Source organism: Loxodonta africana, chromosome 27 (genome assembly GCF_030014295.1).
Source record: "Loxodonta africana isolate mLoxAfr1 chromosome 27, mLoxAfr1.hap2, whole genome shotgun sequence".
NCBI classification, from domain to species: Eukaryota; Metazoa; Chordata; class Mammalia; order Proboscidea; family Elephantidae; genus Loxodonta; species Loxodonta africana.
Genome location: NC_087368.1, coordinates 9,520,444 through 9,543,364, shown reverse-complemented (window position 1 = coordinate 9,543,364; position 22,921 = coordinate 9,520,444). Strand labels below are relative to the sequence as shown.

General features: G+C 41.0%; 1 pseudogene; it reads left to right on the top strand.

Moving 5' to 3' along the window:
* The first annotated feature begins 15,660 nt into the window (after positions 1-15,660).
* LOC100663652 (lysophosphatidylcholine acyltransferase 1-like) lies at positions 15,661-17,427 on the top strand (annotated as a pseudogene).
* The last annotated feature ends 5,494 nt before the right edge of the window (positions 17,428-22,921 follow it).

The following is a 22,921-nucleotide window of genomic DNA, read 5'->3' as shown; positions in this document are numbered from 1 at the left end:
CACCCACTGCACAGAAGAAAGGAATGATTAACTGGTTGGGTTGCAGTCATGTGACCACGCCTTAGCCAATCACTACAGCCAAAGAAGCAAGGTCTTGGAATTGATGACAGTTTCTATGCAGAAGTCGTGTCTAAAATGGTGGGAGGACAGATTTCATACAGAATTGCTGTGAGCTGGATAGCCACAACAAATCTTATTTACTACTACATGGAAACCCTCGTGGCATAGTGGTGGCTTCAGCTGCTAACCAAAAGGCTGCCAGTTCAAATCCACCAGGCACTCCTTGGAAGCTCTACAGGGCAGTTCTGCTCTGTCGTGTAGGTCACTGTGAGTCGGGATTAACTCAGTGGCCATGGGTTTGGTTTGTTTTGGATACTACTACATAAGGAGCCCCGGTGGTACAGTGGTTAAGGGTTTGGCTACTAACCTAAAGTTCAGCAGTTCAAACTCACCAACCGCCCCAGGGGAGAAAGATGTGGCAGTCTGCTTCCGTAAAGATTACAAGCTAAGAAACCCTATGGGGCAGTTGTACTCTGTCCTATAGCGTCACTGTAAGTCAGAATCTACTTGATGGCAGTGGGTTTTTGGATACTACTACATGTCAGGTACTTGTTCTGCACTGTATATCCTTTATCTCATTTCAGTTTTCAATAGCCTCAGAAGTGTGCCCAGAGTTACCCAGCTAATAAATGGCAGGCCTGGATTCATGAGGGCCTTGGAAGCCAAGAAGAGTAGCTAATAAAGTAGGAAATAGGCAACTACTGATGTCTTTCAGCCAGATAATCCCCATTGTTGTTGTTAGGTGTGGTCGAGTCAGTTCCTACTCATAGCAACCCTATGTACAACTGAATGAAACACTGCCCAGCCGTGTACCATCTTCACAATTGTTGCTAAGTTTAAGCCCATCGTTGCAGCCACTGTGCCAATCCATATTGCTGAGGGTCTTCCTTTTGTTCACTGATCCTCTACCTGTCTTATAAAAATGAGCTTTATAGAGTCTGAAACACTCTGAAAATGTATATAATAGACTGCCAAAGCAGCAAAGAAATACAAGGAGATAAATTGAAAGTAAGTTTAGAGGCTTAAAAGATAAAATTAGAAGATCCAACATACATCTAAAAGAGTTTCATTGGAAAGAAAATAGAAAGTGAAGAAGAGGCACTATTCATAGAGATCATGGCTGAGAGTTTTTCAGACTTGAAGAAAAACATGAGTCATCAGATCAAAGGTAGACAGTAAATCTCAGGCAGAATAAATTGTAAAAACTGAGACCTACACATAACAGTGAAACTACAGGATACCAAACACAATAAGAAAATGTTAAAAATTACCACTGAAAAACTTCAACTTACCCTAAAAGGAAAGACAGGGACATGTCATCAGACTTATCAGCAAAAATAGGTGACAGAAGATGGAAGGTATCTTCAAAGTGTTGAGAAACCAGAACTGAGAAACTAAATTCCATACCTAGCTAAGCTATCTTTCAAAAGGAAGGACAAAATACATTTTCACATTTGGGACTCACAGTCCCTCACTGAAAGAAATATTAAAGGATATACTTAAACCAGAAAAAAAACTGAACCCTAAAGGAATGAGTGAGATGGGAGAAGAAAGGGTGAACCAATAAATTAGCAAATATCCTGGTTAATCCAAATAAGTATTATTGTTTTTTAAGTGTCAGTATTTTAGAATGTAAAAACAAGGTGAAATTAATGTATTAAAAAAAAATTTTTTTTTTAGTCATTAAAAATATGGTAGATGATAGCAGGAAGGAGTTCTGAATTAAAACATTCTTGACTCCTTTTATTCAGAAGAAGGAGCAAAATATTCCTTAACTTTTGATTTTAACAAGTTATTATAGTTAAGGTTCTTTGTTGCAATTAATGGAATCCGTGGAGGAATTTCTTAAAATTCTATGCAGCAGCTCTCAGAGTTATTAGGAGGGTTAGGGTAAAAAAAAAAAAGGTTTGGGCTAAGGTCCTAGAAGTGCCCTAAACCATGCAACAGAATGAGCATGATAAAGAAACTGCTACTGCTCCCACGGAACACCAAAATCCAGGAGCTTCACTTTTCTTCGTTGGCTTCTGTTGTCAGCATCAGTGTCAATTCTGCATCAGGAACTTAATCTTGCAACCACTGCTGCCACCATGAGCTGAATTCCTCTGCCTCTACCAGGAAAATGGAAGCTGAAGGCATAGTTGCATAGCTTACATCGCTTACTCCCACCGGTGCTTCTAGTTAGCAGAGACTAAGTTACAGGTCTGCAGCCTAGCTGCAAGGAAGGCAGAAAATTTGAGTTCTGCCTTCTATACTAGAGAGGTGGGATCAATAACCCAAATACAGAAAGGCTGTTTAAATGATTATGGCAGTCCTGAATATGACAGGAGTTCATTACTGATATTATTGTTAGTTGCCATTGAGTCAGCCCGTGTCTCACGGCAACCGCAAGTGTTACAGTCTAGAACTGCTCTGCAGGGTTTTCTGGGCTGTAATTTTTATGTAAGGATACCACCGGGCCTTTCTTCCACAGGGCCACTGGGTGACTTAGGTTAGTAGTCAAGTGCAAACTGTTCGTGCCACTCAGGTACTTTTCATTACTGATATGCGTGCTAAATACTTAAGAGTATTCAGCAAAATAAGAAAAATAGAATGTATTATTTCCAAACCTATAAAAAAAAATTTTTTTTCTTTTTTTTTTATACAGAAGAAAAAAAATGAGGGAAAACTTAATTGATTAGCAGGTAAGAAAGAAGAAAAATAGAAGCAAATTAAAAGCATGGGAAATAGGAAAATCCAAATAAGATTGTAGAAAGAAGTCCAAGTGTATTAATCACAATACCTATAAATTAATTAGACTTGTGTATTAAAGAAAAAAAAATCCAGGGATAGATTAAAACGAAAATCCACCTATGTGCTGTTTGCAAGATATATAGTTATATTGCCAAAAACTTCTGGGGTAAGGGTTTAAAAAAAAACTATATACCAAGAAAATACTAACCAAAAGATTGCTATGTAAATAGCATTAATATCAGGCATAAGAATTTAAGGTAAGAAGGATTGATAGGATAAACGGGTGGTATATACTAATTATAGAAAACATCAAGAAAACATATAGTCTTCAACTCGTATTCACTTAACAACCTAAAGCATGATGTGGGACATAAGATCAAAAGAGGCACCTGACCTAAAGTAAAATGGCTGAACTAATGCTAAGGCTCAGTATAACTTTTCACTTAGGTTCAAACCCTGTTGCTTAGGAACCAGCCCTGTCATTAAGAAATTCTTTTCTTTGTGGTCAGGCTAAGAGTGTGGATACTACCTGTCCTGAGGTCTGTAACCAAACCTTATCGAAAAGGTTTGTGTTAGATCTCTTGGAAACCCCGGTGGCGTAGTGGTTAAGAGCTACCGCTGCTAACGAAAAGGTCGGCAGTTCAAGTCCACCAGGCGCCCCTTGGAAACCCTACGCGGGCAGTTCTACTCTGTCCTGTAGGGTCGTTATGAGTCAGTATCAACTTGATAGCAATGGGTTTGGTCTTTTTTTGGTGAGCGAGGTAATGTTTAACAACCTATACCTGACAGTATCTGTTATGCCAACATCATGTCATGGTTTTGTGATGGTCCTGACACTCCCCCTGCGAACACATAACTTGCAATTTTGTCCTTTAGCCAATGTATTCCAGCTGTATGAATGTAACCAGTAATGTTAAAAATCATGCTCTGCTTTGTCTCACCATTGACGGACCTCAGTCACTGTAAACCAATCAGAATGTTAGGTTTTGTATCTCCTCCTACTGCACTATAACTATGTGTGATTTGCACCCCCTCCCTTGGATCCTTGAGCTTCAAACTCTGAGGCTTTCACAATCTCCATTTGAATGACATATTGGCTTCAATAAAAGTCTTTTATTTAACTGTAACAGAGTTGGAGAGTCTTTTCACTACAACATTTGGCAGAGTCTTGGCAGGACTGGGTGATGTCTTCCCCAGTGGAGCAGGAGGAGCTGAAAAACCAGAGTCAGGCACTGACAAGGGCCCCTTGTGCCCTCCTGCTTTCTCAGACCCCTTGGGACCTGTCCAGAGGTGAGCGCTCCCAAAAGTGAGCCCCAAGTATTTTGGCATGACTCTTTGGGATTTATCAAAGCCATTTCTCTGCTTTCACTGTCTCATTTGCTACTGAACAATTTTGTTGGAGGTTTGTGTTTTCAACTACAGTTTGGATGTTACAAAGTTGCCGCTCACTGGCTGTACCCTGTTAAGTGTATTCACCCTCAACTTTCTTTTGTTTTCTGTTTGCCTATTTCTAATTCGTGAGTTTTGGTTTGTGTGTGTGTTCCTGTGCATGTGCACCTTAGGTGAAAGTTTACAGAGCAAATTAGTTTCTCATTCAACTATTTATACACAAATTGTTTTGTGACATTGGCGCAACCCACAAAATGTGTCAACACTGTCCCCTTCTCCACCTTCGGTTTCCTGTGTCCATTTATCCTGTTTTTCTGTCCCTTCCTGCCTTCTCTTCTTTGGTTTTGGGCAGGTGTTGCCCATTTGTTCTCATTTACAGTCCAATTCCTGGTTTGAATGACTGTCTACTAGGGTGCTTTCAGGTCTTACAAGCTGAAAAATAAATTAAAAAAATAAAGGCACAGGCCAACCTCTTAAATACAACAAGACAGCACACCTCAACCACAGCAAAATACTGTTGAGATTTTTTTCAAACCCTGAAGGTGCTGAAGTTCTCAGTGTACCTTTTGAGCTTTTGGTCACTTCTTTCTTTTCGTGGCCTAGACATTTTGTAGAATTCTTGAGCATAACAAGTCCACCATCTAGTGGAAGAAAAGTGTAACTCCCTGTGCAAACCTTTTCCTTTTGTTTCTCTAAAGGTGAATCAGGCTTAGCACACCCTTTGGTTGCTGGAACATACAAGTTTTTAGTAAGATGTGGAATACCACCTCCAAAGACCATAACAGACCTCCTTCTGGGACTCCCACTGCTTACATGGCCAAAAACTATGACCCTAGCTCAGTTCAATATTTTGGGTGGTTGAATGTGCTTATAGAGAAAAGCCAGAAAATCCCTGGCCAAGTTAGGGGAGTTTTGAACTCACTAAATTAACTTTTCTGTGCAGCAAGTTAGAGGCTAAAGGCTCTTGGGCCAATCAGAACCAGTGGGAACCCTATTTTAATTGGTTTTTGGAAGCTTCCAAGAGACAAAATGATTGTAGTTTTGCCTACTGCAAGATACAGTGTTCAGGCAAGGAAAACAAATTAAAGAATTGTAATGCCAAAACTCTACTGCCACTACAGCATTTTCTCCTCCTCCGTCTTTTCCTCTGGAGGCTGCTTCTCTGTACCCATCTATACCTTCTTGTCCTGACAATACTAGGTGTGAACTTCCTTCTTACCTCTGGGTATCTTCAAAAGAAACCAAACTAGTAGCTACAGGAGAGACTAAAGCAGTAATTAAGATGCCTTTAAAAATAAAATATCCAAAGGCAGGGGAAAGACCTCCTGAGGTTTCTTTTGCCCTCTGGACTAAAGCAAAACCTCATGCCATTTTTAAAGAATTTCTTCAGCCTTGCGAAGATCATCAAAAGTTTTGTCAGTTTAAGATTTTGTCAGAAACTTCAGAACCTGGACCAGCAGATTTATATAATCTATTAAACATGCTACTAGAACCTGGGGATGCTCAAAAGTGGATCCAAAAAAAACCAAACCCATTGCCATCGAGTCAATTCCGATTCATAGCCAACTAAAACACAGAGTAGAACTGCCCCATAGGGTTTCCAAGGGGTGGCTCATAGATTCAAACTACCAACCTTTTGGCTACCAGCCAATCTCTTAGCCACTGCGCCACCAGGGCTCCATCAAAGATGGATAGAAGAAGCTAAATAGAAAGAACCTGAGAAATATTTAGCTATACAATCTAATGTCCCAGGTCTGGAATTACTAACTTAGACTAAAGCTATTGTTGCAAATCTAGCAAATGTTTCCCAGAGGTTTTTGCCCACGATATAAATTGGGCTAAGACTCAAGCTTGTAAGCAGGATAAAGGTGAAAAAATTTATAACTATAGGGATTATTTAGCTAAACTTTTTATGGATCATTAGTGTTAAGTTTAGAAGATGCTAGAGCCAGATCTCTTTTAATTCTATTTTTTTGGAGGACTCCACACCAAACTGGCCAATTCAGTTAAACATCATCAATTAAACTGGGAAATACTGACACTTCAGAATTGACCTTGGCTTATTTTCTTTTTATAAATTAGCCCAAACCTTAGAATGAAGAGCTAAGAAATTGGACCAAAAGCTTAAAACTTGGCAGAATAAATTAATGGCATTATATTTACAACAAGTACAATCTCCAGGTTGTAATAAAGGATTCAAACCCTGGTTTGGGAATAGACCCAGAGTTTCCCAATCAGGAGTTCCTGGCATTTACTATTATTGCAAAAAGGAAGGCACACAACCTAAAAATATTCCCCAGACCAAAGAAATTAAAGGGAATATTTTAGCTGACGCAGCTACCAGACAGGCTGCCTCCCAATTACCTCCTGCTTATGACAGCCTCAGTTGCCATCAGAACGTAAATGAGGGAATAAGGGAAATAAAATAAGGGTCTTCTTGCAGTTTTTTGAAGTCTGATATCTCAAGAAAGATAAATCAAGTAAAGTTGGGCCTGGCAAAACTTAACCCAAACATTCTTGATATTTCCAGTTTTCCTGATTTCTTGGTATCCTAGTAAATATCAGCAGTTGGCCTCTGAGGAAGAGGTTCAGGACTGGGCATGTAGTGAGTGTTACATATGCTTGTGGACTGGTCCTGTGGACAGACCGGTTTTGCCTCCTTGCCTTCCTGTCCAGTTGCTCTGAACCTGTTTAATCGAGATGATCGATATGCTTGTGAAAGCTTCATTGATTTCTTGGAATCCTTTTTGGGGGACATTTCGAGTCCACTGCCAACCACATAGCATCTTTTAGCTCCACAGTGTCTTACAGGACAAGAACCTTTATGATTCTGAGTCCTTATGGCTCGCACATTTACAGCCCTTCTTACCGACACTGTCCCAACAACTCCTCTGTTCATAACAAATGTCACCTTTGCAGCAACTGTCCTCCAGATACACCCACCAACTTACTAACTGAAGCGTGTAGACAAAAAACTGCTGTTTGGCATGTCTTGACTACCCATCAGGCTAACGCTCCTGATGATGAGAGGGAACAATGTAAGGGGAGGTGTCTTAGTTATCTAGTGCTGCTATAACAGAAACACAACAAGTAGATGGCTTTAACAAAGAGAAGTTTATTCTCTCACAGCCTAGGAGGCTAGAAGTCTGATTTCTGGGTGTGAGCTCCGGGCAATGCCTTTTTATCTCTGTTGGCTCTGGAGGAAGATCCTCGTCATCATCGTGCCTTGGTCTAGGAGCTTCTCAGTGCAGGAACCTAGAGTCCAAATGATGTGCTCTATTCCCAACACTGCTTTCTTGGTGATATGATGTCCCTATATCTCTCTGCTCACTCATCTCTTTTATATCTCAAAAGATATTGGCTTAAAACACAACCTAATCTTGTAGATTGAGTCTTGCCTTATTAACGTAACTGCTACTAATCCCATCTCATTAACATCATAGAGATAGTATTTACAACACATAGGAAAATCACATCAGATGACAAAATGGTGGGAATTCACACAATACTGGGAATCATGGCCTAGCCAAATTGATACACATATTTTGGGGGGATAAATTAAATCCATGACATCCCAGCCTTTAGCCCCCCCAAATTCATGTCCTTGCTGCATGTAAAACACATTCACCCCATTATATCATAGGAAAAGTCTTAATTCAACTTCAAGCCCCAAATCCAAAAATTCCTCTTCATCTGTGAAATACAAGTTATCTGCTTCCAAAGCACAGTGGTGGAACATGAGCAAGCTAGACATTTCCATTACAGATGGGAGAAATTGGAAGGAAAGAACATCAGTAGAACACATTGCATTAGCCCTCAAGGCTTGAAAATAATCCTTTTTCTCTGAGACCATCCAAACAATGGCCTTGCCTTCCAGACTCTAGGTATTGGCTACACCATCCCAATTCTGAGTAGAGGCCACTCAGCCCTGGAATGACAACTCTGCTCCTTCAGCTTTAGGTTCACCATTCTTCTAGTCCATCTGTGTGGCAACTCCATCTGTAGAAACTCCAGAGATCATGGCTCCCCCGTTTGAGACCCCAGAGGTCGTGGCCATACCCTTTGAGAATGAAGCAGCTTAGCTTCCTCTGTTCCTTGCCTCTTCAGCGTCTGCTTCCTGATTTCTTAGTCTCTCGGCGCTTCGGGCCTCACCACCGACATCTGCCCTGCTGGGGCAAGCGTTCCAAAGCCCTTTAGCTCCACCAATAGGTGCCTGGAGATACCCCGCTCCACCAGTAAACTTAGGCCAGAAGGCACTCAGCTCTCTCGCTTCACGGGTCGGCAAGTGTAGCTCCACTGATAAGTGCCTGAGGGCATCCCACTCCACCAGGAAGCCTCCTGTGGAAAGTCAGTCAGAACTCTCACTCCATGGGTTGGCTCCAGTGCTGTCTTGTGCTGTTCTCCTGGTTCTGGTGCTGCCAGTTCTCTGCAGCTGCTTCTCACCGTCTGCTCTATCTCCAGTGTAATAGCTCTCCTCACTTCCTTCTGAGTCCTCACCCGAATTGTCTTCGATGTCTGTAATTCCACCAACACTCTCTTCGAGGCAATCTAGGGTTCTACTATTAGGCACTTTAAAACTCTTCCAGCCTCTATTCATTCAGTTTCAAAACTACTTCCACATTTTAGGTAACCGTTAGAGCAGCACCCCACTCCTGGTACCAAATTCTGTCTTGGTTATCAAGGGCTGCTGTAACAGAAATACCACAAGTAGATGGTTTTAACAAAGAGAGTTATTCTCTCACAGTCTAGGAAGCTAGAAGACTGAATTCAGGGTGCCAGCTCCAGGCAATGGCTTTCTCTCTCTGTCGGCTCTGGAGGAAGGCCTTTGTCATCAATGTCCCCTTGATCTAGGAGCCTCTCAGTGCAGAAACCTCAGGTCCAAAGGACGTGTCCTGCTCCTGGTGCAGCTTCTGGGTGGTATGAGGTCCCTATGTCTCTCTGCTCACTTTTCTCTTATATCTCAAAAGAGAATGGTTTAAGATACAATCTAGTATATTGAGTCCTACCTCATTAACATTATTGCTACTAATCCTATCTCATTAACATCATAGCGATAGGATTTACAACACACAGGAAAATCACATCAGATGACAAAATGGTGGACAGTGACACAATACTGGGTAACATGGCGTGGCCAAGTTGATACACATATTTTTGGGGGACACAAGTCAATCCATGAAAGAAGGGTTGTAAAATTATTAAGATTGCTTCACTTTGGAAAGGGCAAGAGTCAAAACCAGTAAACTTCAAGGACTTACACATCCCTTTGTTCATGACCTTTCATGTGAAGGATCATTTGGGCAGGGACAAGACAATGGGAATTTTACATAAATATTTTTTGGGACACTTTTGGAAGGCTTCAGATCAAGTAATGAGGCAGTGCTCTGTTTGTTCTTAGTATAACCCAAGTAAAATCTACCAACCCTCACCAGGGAGTTACCCCCATCCTCAGGGTATCTCCTGGGAGATACCCCCTGCTAATAGGCCCTAACCTCGAATGGCAGGTGGATTTTATTCAACTAATTTCTTCCAGTGGTTATAAATATGTTTTAGTCATGATTTGCAGATATTCACATTGGGTAGAAAATTTTCCCCATCACCAAGCTATAGCAACTTTTGTGGCTAAGAAATTGCTGGAAAATATGTTTCCCACTTGGGGGGCTCCAACCAGCCTTTGCAGTGATTGAGGTATCCACTTTACTGGACAAGTGATCACTGTATTTGTAGAATATTTCCTATTTTTCACCAGCTCCATTGTCCTTACCACCCTCAGTCCTCTGGATTTGTGGAATGGAACAATGGTATCATAAAGACCTAACTGGCAAAACTTTCATCTTCAAGGAGGCTGACCTGGCCCTCATGAATTGACCCCTTATAAGATAATTTCAGGCCAGCCAATGAATTTTTCTTATATATTGGGGGCTGCTGATTCAAATTTGATCCAAGCCAATTTATTAAAATATTGCCAGGTCTTAATTTATTTTGCCAAGGAGTGTGCTCCTCAAAGAAACACTTGATGGAAGAGGTACCGAATGTCTCACAATGCCTCCTTTTGCACCTGGCAACTATGTTTATTGGAAGAGGCACCAATTAAAGTATTCACCTGAGCCTTGTTGGAAAGGTCCATATCTAGTCCTCCTAATTAATCCTTGTGTGGCCAAATTACAAGGAGTTAAGGAGTTGATCCATTTATCTCAACTGAAAAAACCTATAGCACCTGTTTGCATTAGAAGCCACAGAAGAACTCAAAGTGATATTCACTTGGGGTTTGAACATGAAGTAGACAACTGCAAGAGTGGACAACTGCAAGAGTTCCAGGTCATGGAACTGGAACATGGAAGTGGCTAAGACCTTCAGACTTTGTTATACTGCTATCTTTCTAGCTTTAGCTATTCTGTATCTGTTGTATACTTAAGAATTGTTTTTTGGTAAACATTTATGCAACTTTTGGAGATTTTGGACTTAGTTTGATAATTATAACCAAAACTAAAAAAACCAAACTCATTGCTGTCAAGCAAATTCTGACTCATAGTGACCCTATAGGACAGAGTAGAACTGTACCATAGGGTTTCCAAGGAGCACTTGGTGGATTTGAACTGCAGACCTTTTGATTAGCAGCCAAACCTTAACCACTATACCACAAGGGTTTACTTGGTAATTATAAGCACAGTTATTTTTTCAGGATGTTTGTGGTGTTATTCCTTTTTGGTATATGTGTTCTAATCATGATTCCCAGTACTGTTTTAATCTCCTTATTGTTTCCTTTTTCTATTACTTGGCAAGAAAATGCTTTTGTCAAATTAATTCAATCAGTAGCCAGTGCTTACAATTTAACTGAAGGCTGGATGCATCACTCTTGCCCTTAGTCTACACAAGATCATACTGATCCTTTTGCTGTGCCAGTATTAGATTATAAATCCACACCTGATTTTACTGTTGATTTTGAGAAACCCTTTAAATGGGCTATTCATGTCACATTATGGCTACTTCCAGAATTACCCACTTATCTATCAGCTCCCTCTTTCACTCTTACCAGTGCATGGTTAGAATGTTTTATTCTATCCACACCATGCAATCTTTTTTTTTAATAATGTTTGATATTATTCTGCTGTAGCAGATAACCAAAAGCCGAAACCACTGCCGTCAAATTGATTCCGACTCATGGTGGCCCTATAGGAGAGAGTAGAACTGCCCTGTAGAGTTTCCAAGGAGCACCTGGCAGATTCGAACTGCCTACCTTTTGGTTAGCAGCCATAGCACTTAACTACTATGCCACCAGGGTTTCCCAGTAGCAGATGCCATTTTAAAAATAATAAGAAACTATCAGTCTGTGCCTGACTGCAGGATCCCCTAGAGTTGGGAGAATTATCCATTTGTGATGATTCATTAACTGCACACTGACTTGGAAGGGCCAATCAGCCCATCCCATTTCCTTATATTCAAACTGGGGCAGGCATGTTGTTTGCCTCATCTAGATGTGTCTTTTTGTGTAGGAGGATCAGCTTATTCAAGGAAAAAAATCTGATACTTCACTCTATATTTGGACTTTATCATGTTTACATGGTTGGAATACATGCTAGGCAAATGTACCTTAAAGACCCTACGAGTTCCCATGAGTATCCATTCATACAATGACACCTTACTATGGAACAGTATTAATATCCATACAGAAGATAGAACTTGTCCTCTCAGATAATACTATGGTTTATTACCCATGATGGGGATGGTCCTTCTAATGTGCTCCTGTGCCCTGGCCTGGGAGTATGCAATAAAACAGCCCATTCACAATTTATCTGCCACTATGGTTAAAATTGTTGATGATGTGGCCAATGGAATGGCTGCCCAACAAAAATCTTTAGAATCCTTGGTAAAAGTAGTATTGGACCATAAAATATCCCTGGATTTCCTCTTGGCCCAGCAAAGAGAGGTTTGCGCCATTGATAACCCCTACTGTTGCACTTGGATTAATTGGAGACGTTGAACAGGATATTGCTAAGATTCATCCAATGGCTGTTTGCTTACATTCTATACCCCTATGACTTTGCCATTCTTTTTTAATATCTTCAATTGGCTGCCTAATAGTGCAGCTTCTTGGTTACAGTCTCTGTTGCAAACTGGGTTAATTGTTTTAATAATAATCTTTATTATTGGAATTATAAAATGTGTTATGAGACGTGCATCTACAACAGGAACAGATAACTCCACGTCATCTCGTGCTCAGAGAATTATGCATATCAACACTGCATTCAGGAACCCAAAATTAGAGAAGCTTCATGACTTACGTTAGCCATTTGAAAATAAGTCAGGTTGTTCCTCTAATGTGGTCTTACCCTATCCACTCCCCATACCGAGATCACTGAAGACAGCTGCTCAGCCATAGCATGATGGACTTACCAGAGATGCCCAGCAACCAAGATACTGATGGTCCCTGATTATGGGGGAAAAGGAGCTTAACATGAAAAACTAGAAAGGCATAAATTAAGATGGCTGAGTAATCACCAGGGAGCAACATATTGACAAACCCATGCAGAAGAGATTATGCCCATATGTGTGAACAAAGGAGGTTCTTCAGAATCCTTGATCAAAAGGACAGAATGATATGGGGATATAAAATCAAAAGAGGCATCTGACCTAAAGTAAAATGGCTGAATTAATGCTAAAGCTCAGTATAACCTTTCACACAGATTCAAACCCTGTTGCATAGGAACCAACCCTGTCATTAAGGAAACTCTTTTCTTTGTGCTCAGGCTAAGAATGTGGATACTACATGTCCTGGGGTCTGTAATCAGACCTTATCAAAACTTTTTGTGTTGGATCGCTCCAGAAAACCTTATGCTCTGAGCGAGGCAATGTTTAGCAATCTCTTCCTGACAGCATCTGTTATGCCATCATTCTGTGATGGGCATGAGACCACCTCCACAAACACATACCTTGTAATTATGTCCTTTAGCCAATCAATGTATTCCAGCTATATTAATGTAACCACTAATGTTAAAAATCATGTTTTGCTTTGTCCCACCTTTGATTGACCTCAGTCACTATAAACCAATCAGAACACTGTGTTTCGTAGTTCCTCCTATGGCACATAACTATGTGTGATTGGCACCCCCTCCCTTGGATCCATGAGCTTCAGACTCTGAGGTTTTCACAGTCTCCACTGGAATGACATATTGGCTTCAATAAAGGTCTTTTATTTTACTTTGACAGAGTTGCAGAATCTTCTCTCTATAGCAAGCAAAATTTGGTGAAACTACTTGGAGAATTGGCAAATATACCATCAAAAACTAGTAGACAAGCAGACAAAATGTTTAAATACCATAAAATCAATAAATTTGATATCAGCCTGTACATAAAATCAAGAGCAAACAACTATCCACACCACTCCCTCAAGACACTAAGTCCAGCCATTTACAGGTGATTTTTACCAAACTTAGGAGAGAAAACATCTTTCTTTTATTTTATTTCACAAAGTAAATAGGAAGCTAAAAACACAGCACCCAGAGACCAGGTGTGTAGTACAAAGACTTGATGCAGCAGGCATTGCTCAGACACCTTGTCTTTTAACCCGGAACTATTGCTATCAGGTTGATTCTGACTCATGGAGACCCCACATGTGTCAGAGTAGAACTATGCTCCATAGGGTTTTAAATGTCTGATTTTTTAGAATTGGATCCCCAGGCCTTTCTTCTGAGGCACCTCTGGGTAGACTCAAATCTCCAACCTTTCAGTTAGCAGCCAAGCACGTTAACCATTTGTATCATCCAAACCCAAGTACTTCCTTCTAACTCAACCTTCTGACATATTCAACTTTTTGATAAGTGCAGTCATTTAAGCAACAGGACCATATAGAACCACTTGATTTATTCAGAAAGTCTTCCAAGAGAATATCTGCTTGAGTGCTTCAAGGATATCTTGGCTGGTGATGGCTCTTCTGTGGTTCAAATACATGGAAAATACATACACTTCTGTAAGGAAATATACAATAATTGTATATGTAGTGTGATATAAACTCTGGGAGGAAAAAAAGCAGACAAACATCTATGAAGAGAAAAAAAGACTGGAAGAAAATTACCACAATGTTAAATGAAGTTATGTTTGAATGACAGCAGTGTGAGTCATTTCTTCTCTTTTGCATTTTTTTCTTTAGTGAAAAATAATTTAAGTAGTTTCCAAATATATTGGTGCTTCTTAGAAACTTAAATTTTTTTTTAACGGTTCTGTTATTTCATTAAAACCAAGAAGACATGAAACAAACAAAAAACAACTAGCAAAATAGCAAAAAAAAAAAAAAAGTCTAACTATATCAAGGAGAACATCAAATGTGAATGGACTAAACACCCCAGTCCAAAGGCAGAGATTATGCAACTGAATAAAACAGCAAGATCCAACAATGGGTCTTGCTGGCTACAAGAGAAACACCTTAGATTCAAAGACATAACTAGGTTGAAAATAAAGAATAGAAAAAGATATAATATGTAAACAGTAACCGTAAGAGAGCTGGAATGGCTATATTATTATCAGATTAAATAGACTTCAAGACAAATATTACTAGGGACATTTTTGATAAAGAGTTAATACAACTAGAATATATAACAATTTTAAATGTCCTAACAACAGACCCCCAAAGTGCATGAAGTAGACACCAGAAGAATTAAGAGAAGAAATAGTCAATTCATCAATAATAGAGAGGGATTTCAATACCCCACTCTCAATCATTGGTAGAACAACCGTAGAAAGCTTTCATAACACTACTAACCAACTTGACATAAGTGATATTTATAGAATACCCAAGGACTGCAAAACACAGAACACTGTCCGGGGTAGACTATATGCTGGAGCCCAAGTCTCAATAACATTAAAAACATTGAAATCATACAAAATATGTTCTCTGATTATCCACAATGTAATTAAATTAGAGATCCACAACACAAAGAAATATGAAAAAACACCAGATATCTGAAAGTTAACATACATCGAAATAATCCATGAATCAAAGAAGAAATCACGAGGGATATTAAAAATAATTTGGACTTAATGAAAACAAAAACACAACATATCAAAATATATGGGATGTATCTTAAGCATTGCTAATAAAGAAATGTATAACTTTAAATGCCTATGACAGAAAAGAAGACAAGTCTCAAAAAATCTAAGCTTCCACCTTAAGAAACTAGAAAACAACCAGCAAGCTAAACCTAAAGCAAGCAAAAGGTGTGAAATACTAAATACTGTAGCTGAAAGAAAAACCCAGAGAAAATCAAATAAACCAAGAATTGGTTTTTTGAAAAGATCAACAAAATTGACAAACCATTAATCTTTAGCTAGATTGACCAAGAAAACAAAACGGTAGACACCGATTACCAAAATCAGGAATCAAAGAGGCGGCATCGTCGCCAATCCTTTAGAAATGAGAATTATAAGGGGCCTGCCCACCCTCCACCTCGGTCCGCTGGGGCTCCTCTCACGGCGGCGGCAGTGCGGATGGGGAGACCTGCCGCAGGCTGCCCCATCTCAGCTGCCGCCTCCTCCAGCGCAGGGGCAGGTGAAGCAGTGGCTGGCGCCCCTTGGGTGGACCCCATTCGTGCACGAGCTGCTCTTCAGCACCCTGCAGAAGGTCCAGATCACCATTGTGTCGCTGACCCTCTTTCCCATCTGACTCCTGTTCGCCGCCTTCATGATGCTGTTCTCCTGGTCCTTCTCATTTGTGGCTTCATTGGGATCTGCTGAGAAAGAACCAGAAGAGCCACTGGCCTTGTGGCTGAAGGTCGTAGACTTCCTGTTCAAGGCCATCATGCAGACCTCGTGGTTTGCCGGCGGCTCCCACTGGGTGGCCGGGAAGGGGTGACAGGCCTTACCGACTGAGGTGGCCATCCTGAACCTTGGCACCGCACCCCTCCTACTTCGATGCCTTTCGGGTGACCATGACCATGTCGTCCGTTGTGATGAAGGCGGAGAGCAGGGATACCCAGATGGGGGGACTCTGATCAAGTACATCTGGCCAGTGTTTGTGTCCCGATCAGACCAGGACTTGTGCAGGAAAACAGTGGAAGAGATAAAGAGACTGGTGCAGTCCAGTGGGAAGTGGCCACTATTATGATTTTTCCAGAAGGTACTTGTACCAACAAAAGGGCCCGGCTAATTACCTCCAGGACTGATGTGTTTATCCCTGGAGTTCCTGTGCAGCCTGTGGTTTTATGATACCCAAATTAGCTGGACATGATCAGGTGGAGTGGGAAGGGCCTGGAGTCTTAGAAATCCTGTGACTCACATTATGTGAGTTTCACAGTCAGATGCAAATTGAGTTTCTCCCAGTGTACCACCCTTCAGAGGCGATGAGGAGCCTGGCGGTGTACGCCAGCAATGTAAGGCGTGTCATAGCAGAGGCCCTGAGTGTCTCCGTCACGAGGACTGCTAGCTGGCCCTGGTAGAAGGACAGTTCCGTCTTCCCTCGGACACTTGCCTTCTAGAATTTGCCAGGCTTGTGAGAGGCCTGGGGCTAAAGCCAGAAAAACTTGAAAAAGGTCTGGATAAATACTCAGTGCTAAACTGAAGAAGGGCGAGAAGATCCACCTGTTGGAGTTTGCGGAGTACTTGGAGGTACCCCTTTCTGACGTGCTGGATGGCATGTTCTCACTATTTAACGAGAACGGAGGTGGCAAGATGGACCTGCGGAAATATGTGACCGCCTTGTCCGTGGTCTGCAGAGCGTCCAAGACTCTGGACACCATCCAGCTGGCATTCAAGATATACACATCACAGGAGGACAGCTGCATAAATGAGGAAGATCTCTCCTGCATTCTGAAGACAGCCGTGGGAGTGGCAGAACTTCCTGGGGCAGACCTCTTCAGCACCATCAATAAAGAGGAGAAGGGAAGAATCTCCCTTGCTGACTTCACCAGGTTTGCACATACATACCCAGACTTTGCAGAAGACTATCTGTATCCTGACCAGACACTGTTTGATAGCTGCACATAGACTCTGTCAGCACCAACCCCAAACAGCCTCTATACTGACTTCAGCCCCAAAAGCACTGACCCCGGGAGGATGCCTCGCCATAGGAAACTGGGCTACGACAGAAGATTCTGGAGAGAGGAGACCTCACCGGCTTTGTGGCCATGCATTCCCCAGGGCTGTGGCTCACCATTTGTGCATGAGGACATCAAGTGTTCTGTCTCCCCACATGGCTTACATATATTGTCTCCAGACCTGGGTTTTAGACAACCAGGGGTGTGTAAGGAGCTCTTATGACAATATGGTTAAGCACCGGCCTGCTAACCAAAAGGTCAGTGATTGGAATCCACCAATAACTTGGTGGGACAAAGACGTGAGTCTACTTCCTTAAAGATTTATAGCCTTGGAAATCCTATGGGGCAGTTCTGCTCTGTCGTATAGGGCTGCTAGAAGTCAGAATGAACTCTATGGCAGTGGGTTTGGTTGTGGTTTTATTATAAGCAACTTTATGCAATTAATTTGACAACTTAGATAAAATGGACAAATTTCTAAAAGACACAAATTACCAAAACTGACTCAAGAGGAAGTAAAATACCTGAATAAGTCTATAACAATTAAAGGTATTGAATTAATAATTAAAAATCTTCTCACAAAGAAAAGCTCAGGCCCACATGACTTCACTGGTGAATTCTATCAAATATTTAAGGAAGAAATAATACCAATTCTTCACAAACTCAGAAAAATAGTAGCGAACACTTTCCAACTCCTTTAATGAAGTCAATATTACCCTGATACCAAAGTCAGACTGACATCACAAGAAAAAAAACTATAGATTGATATCCCTCATGAACAAAGATGCAGAAACCCTTAACAAAATATTAGCAAAGCAAATTCAGCATCATTAAAAAAAAATGTGTGTATATATGTATTTATATATACCATAATCAAGTGGGATTTACTCCAGGAATGCAAGGATGGTTTAACATCTGAAAATCAATTAATGTAATAGGATAAAGGACAAAACCATGTGATCTGAATAGAGTAGGAAAAGAAAGTTGTCTAAGTTGGCAAAGGAGTCTCAGTAAAAAAAAATTGGCAAAGGAGTCTCAGTAGAGTAAGAAAAATTAGAAATCAAGAGGGAATATATTTCAAGAAACGGCTTGAATGCTATTGAGTCCAACAAAAAGAGAAATGAGAATTTGCCATTGGGTTAGGCTGTGTGGAGGTTGCTGACAAGCTTTGGAAAGGTTTCAGGAGAATGGCAGAAATAAAATCCTGATTTTAATAAGTTAGAAAAAAATGAGTAGTGACGAAGTGGGGAAAAGGAATAAAGACCACTCTTTCAAGGAATTTTGTTTTAAAGGGCAGCAGAGAAAGGGGGCAGTAGATAGACTGGAATGTGAGGCTTAAGGGAAGTTGTTTTTGACTTTTAAGATGGAAGATATTATATCCTATCTATAGGCTGAGGAATGGTATAGTTGAAAGGGGAGAGTTAATGATGTGAATGAGAGAATAGATACCTGCAGCAGCAACATCCTTCAGAAAGAAAGAGGATACGAGATACAGTTCATAAGGAGAGAGTATCCGGTAAGAGTGAAGAGTGGGCATTGGGAGTCTTGGGTTTAAAGAGAAATAAAGTTTTCTAGCAGAGTGAAACAGAGTGGAATAAGGAAATGAAGAACAACTGGGCATTGTTGAGGGCATTCCTATAACCGGTGATTGTAAGTTTAGAGTATAAACAGCGCAGTTGTGACATTTTTGGTCCAGTTTTCTTCCACTACTTGGGTGGAGGGACAGAGTAGGCAGAGTTGGCTTTAACCAGGATTGGAGTTTTCCCAGGCAAGTATGATAGAGGAGAAAGTGGCAAGGTAGTTGGGGGTGTACACAAGGTAGCTGTTATACTGAGGGATGGTGGAATCTAGGCTGGATAAGGAAAGTGAGGAGAGGAGGGACAGTGAAATACCGATGGGCCAAAGGATCAGAGTTCCTGATGGGATCGAACGACATCTTGAGTGAGGGTATTAGAATAAATGAACTAGGAAGACAGAAAGTGGTAGTCAGATAATGGGATGCTTTAAAAGAAGAGTTTGGCGTAAGAGCAGGGTGCATATATACTGAATGGTGGAGCTAGACAGTAAACAGGAAACTGATTAAGTCAGATATTTTTCAGAGCATGATAAATGCCATGAAGACTATAAAACAGGATAACAAGGTATCCTTACTATGGCTGGCATTCCCCTCATTTAGTATGTAAGTACAAGAGGAAGAATCTTGTCTGATATGTCCATTACTGTACCCTTTGTGTCAGAGTTAATGAATTCTGACTGTAGAATTCTTTCTATAGGGTGGTCAGGAATGGTGTCATGGATTGAACTGTGTCCCCCCAAAATATGTGTCAACGTGGTTAGGCCATGATTCCCAGTATTATGTGGTTGTCCTCCATTTTGTGATTTTTCTGTGTTATAAAGCATAATCTCTGCCTGTGGTCAAAGAGGACTAGGGTGGGACCTTGCTCAGGTCACATCCCTGATCCAGTATAAAGGGAGTTTCCCTGGGATGTGGCCTGCACCACCTTTTATCTTACAAGAGATAAAAGGGAAAGGAAGCAAGCAGAGAGTTGGGGACCTCATACTACCAAGAAAGCAGTGCCAGAAGCAAAGCATGTCCTTTGGACCCGGGTTCCTGCGCAGAGAAGCTCCTAGCCCAAGGGAAGATTGATGACATGGACCTTCCTCCACTAGATGACCAAGACGAAATGTGTCTCTAAGGAAGTGTTGTTTGAGCTGAAACCTAAAACATGAGATGTTTCCAGACTTGCAAAGACCTGGGAGAGGCACAGTCTGTGGCAAGAGCAAGCACAAAGTTTCCGAGGAAACAAGAAGTTCGACATGTTTAAGAAATATAAAGAAGGCCCGTGTGGCTGGTGTGGGGAAAGAGATGTTGAGTTGTAGTTGAATTTTAGATATATCCTGAAGGTAGAACAACAGGACTAACTGAGTGTTTGGATGTGGGGTGTGAGAAAAAGAGGAGTCAAGAAAGTCTCCAAAGTTTTGGCGTGAGTAACTTGGTGGTAGAGGTGCCACTATCTGTGTTAGGGAAACTGGGGAGGAACAGAGGTTTTCCAGAAAAAATCGAGAATTCATTTTTGGCCATGGGAAGCTTATAGTGCCTTTTAGACTTCCAAGTGGATATGTAGATTAAGTGGTTGATATACAAGTGTGGCAAGCTGTCAGAGCTGAAGATATCCTTCTGTGAGTCATTGGCATTCAGATGCTATGTAAGGCCACGGGACTGGGTGAAATCACCAAGGGAGAGCAAGTTGATATGAGAGCCAAGGACTCAGCCTTGAACATCTGTCCTAAGACTCCAGTTTTTGTCTTTGTATTCAAAGGCAAATATATTTTATATCGAACTGCATCGCCTACCAGGTATATCAGTCAGTTTTAAAGCCCTAACTTGTCTTTCTCTCTTTCTCTGCAAGTAGCAGGAGGCCATCTTGGAGGGAAGCCATCTTGGTGAGAAGCTTTAATTACAAAGCAGTCCCTGAGACTTGTCAGTATTTCATCAGATACCACATGCCTCTCTCTCCCAACACCCTGATTCCCCTAGACCACCATGGTCCCTCTTTCTCTGAACTCACTCCTCACTGTTGTCTGAATCTTTGTAGACATTCCTCCTGGTATTGCTGCTGTTTATTTATGCAGAGCAGGTGTTCTAATGTCTGTTTGTTTCTCTCCACTTACACCAAGTTGCATGTGTCTTCACATTATCTCTATTTTGTTCTAGCTCATCATCCCCGCTTTCCACTAAATCGTAACTTCCTCAAGGGCAAGATACTCATATATTTATCTACATCTATGAGGAGCCCTGGTGACACAAGAGTTAAGTGCTCAGCTGCTAACAGAAAGGTCAGTGGCTTGAACCCACTAGTAGCTCTGCCAGAGAAAGAGCAGACAATCTGTTCCCGTAAAGATTACCGTCTAGGAAACCCTGTGGTTCTATGCTGTCATATATGGTCTCTGTGAGTCGGAATCGACTCCACAGCACACAACAACAATTCATATCTATACCATATATACCTATATATTTCTATCCCTTACCATGTCCTGCATCCCCCCATTTAGAATGTAAGTGCCCAAAGAGCTAAGACCTTGTCTGTTATGTTACGTACCTGTAACAGTGTTCTTGAGTAAGCACAAACCAAATGAATGAATGCAATAGCTGCTGATAGATTTATGTTCTAGATATGTGACCAAGTGCCCTGCCTCAATGAAAGACCCTCTTTTATGTATATTTTTATGTATTATATCAATACATAAAATCTCTGCTTTCAGTTGCTTTAAACTTTACCACGACACTCACTTAACACTGTCGAATGCAGAGTCATTAAACTCCATCTCTATGGACTCGTTCCACAGGTTTCTGCTGATGCTGAAGTAGATGAGAATTGCGCATGTATTTATGGTTTGTATAAGGCATAAACGTACTTGGAGTCTGTCGTACATTGTCTGTGAAGATGGCCATCAACAATTTCTTTCACCTCTGTTTGTACATGTTGCTCCTCTCACCAAGTCTGTTTTCCTTTCCCTTGAATCTAAGCTGGCCTTGTGGTTTGCTTTGGCCAACAGCAAAAATGGTCTTGTGTGACTCTTGGACCCAGGCCTTAAGAGGCCTTGCAACTTCCAGTTTTGCCGTCGTGTGTGATCTAATCCCCATGTAAAGAGGCTTGGACTGCTAGAGAGAGAGACTTAGCCAGCCCCAGTCATTCCAGCCATTGTAATTGAAGTACAAAACATGGGAATAAAGTCATCTTGGATTCTCCAGCCCCAGCCAACCACATGGAGCAGAAACAAACCATTCCCAATGAGCCCCACCCAAACTGCACAATCATGAAATTATAAATAGTTGTTGCTTTAAACCACTAGTTTTGGGGGTTTTTTGTTATATAGCAGTAGATTACTGAAATAGGATCTGTTTCAGGACCCATTTTATGACAAAACTTGCAGAAATGCATTGCCTTTTAAAAGCAGATCCTCTGCAATGTCTAGAAAATTACAGATACAATTATCCTTTGTCCCAGCAGGCTCCCTGCTGGAAATCTATCCCAAAGATACTCTGGCAAAAATACAAAGAAATGTATTCACTGTAGGCTATTTATTGCAGCATTATTGGTAATAGCAACAAACTTCAAACAACCCAACACCTATCAACAGGGAACTGGTTGAGTAAGCTATGTAACACCCACATAGTGAAAAAACATGCAGCTGTAAAAAAGGAATGAGGAATTACTCTATAAACTACTCTGTGGTAATAACCAGGATATAACCAGCAACCGGTTGCCATTAACTTGATTCTGACTCACGGACACCCCGTGTGTGTCAAAGGAGACCGTGCTCTGTTGTGTTTTCAATGGCTGATGTTTTGGAAGTAGATCCTCAGGGCTTTCTTCCAAGGCACCTCTGGGTAGACTCAAACTTCCAAGCTTTTAGTCAGCTGCTGAGTGCATTAACCATTTGTACCCCCCGGAGACTCCTCAGCAGGCTATAAGGTTGAGTGAAAAAAGCAAGACAGAGAAAAGTGTATATGGTATGGTATGCTGCTGTTTAACTTTTTTTTTTTTTTTAATGACAGGATAAAACAAAAATTTAAAGAGAAATTATTACCAATAAAGAACTTAAAGGGCATATCGGCCAATTGCAATATATGGAACTTATTTCTATTTCTGATGTGAATAAACAAACTAAAAAAGTTTATGAGACAATTGGGAAAATTTAAACACTGATTATTTGAT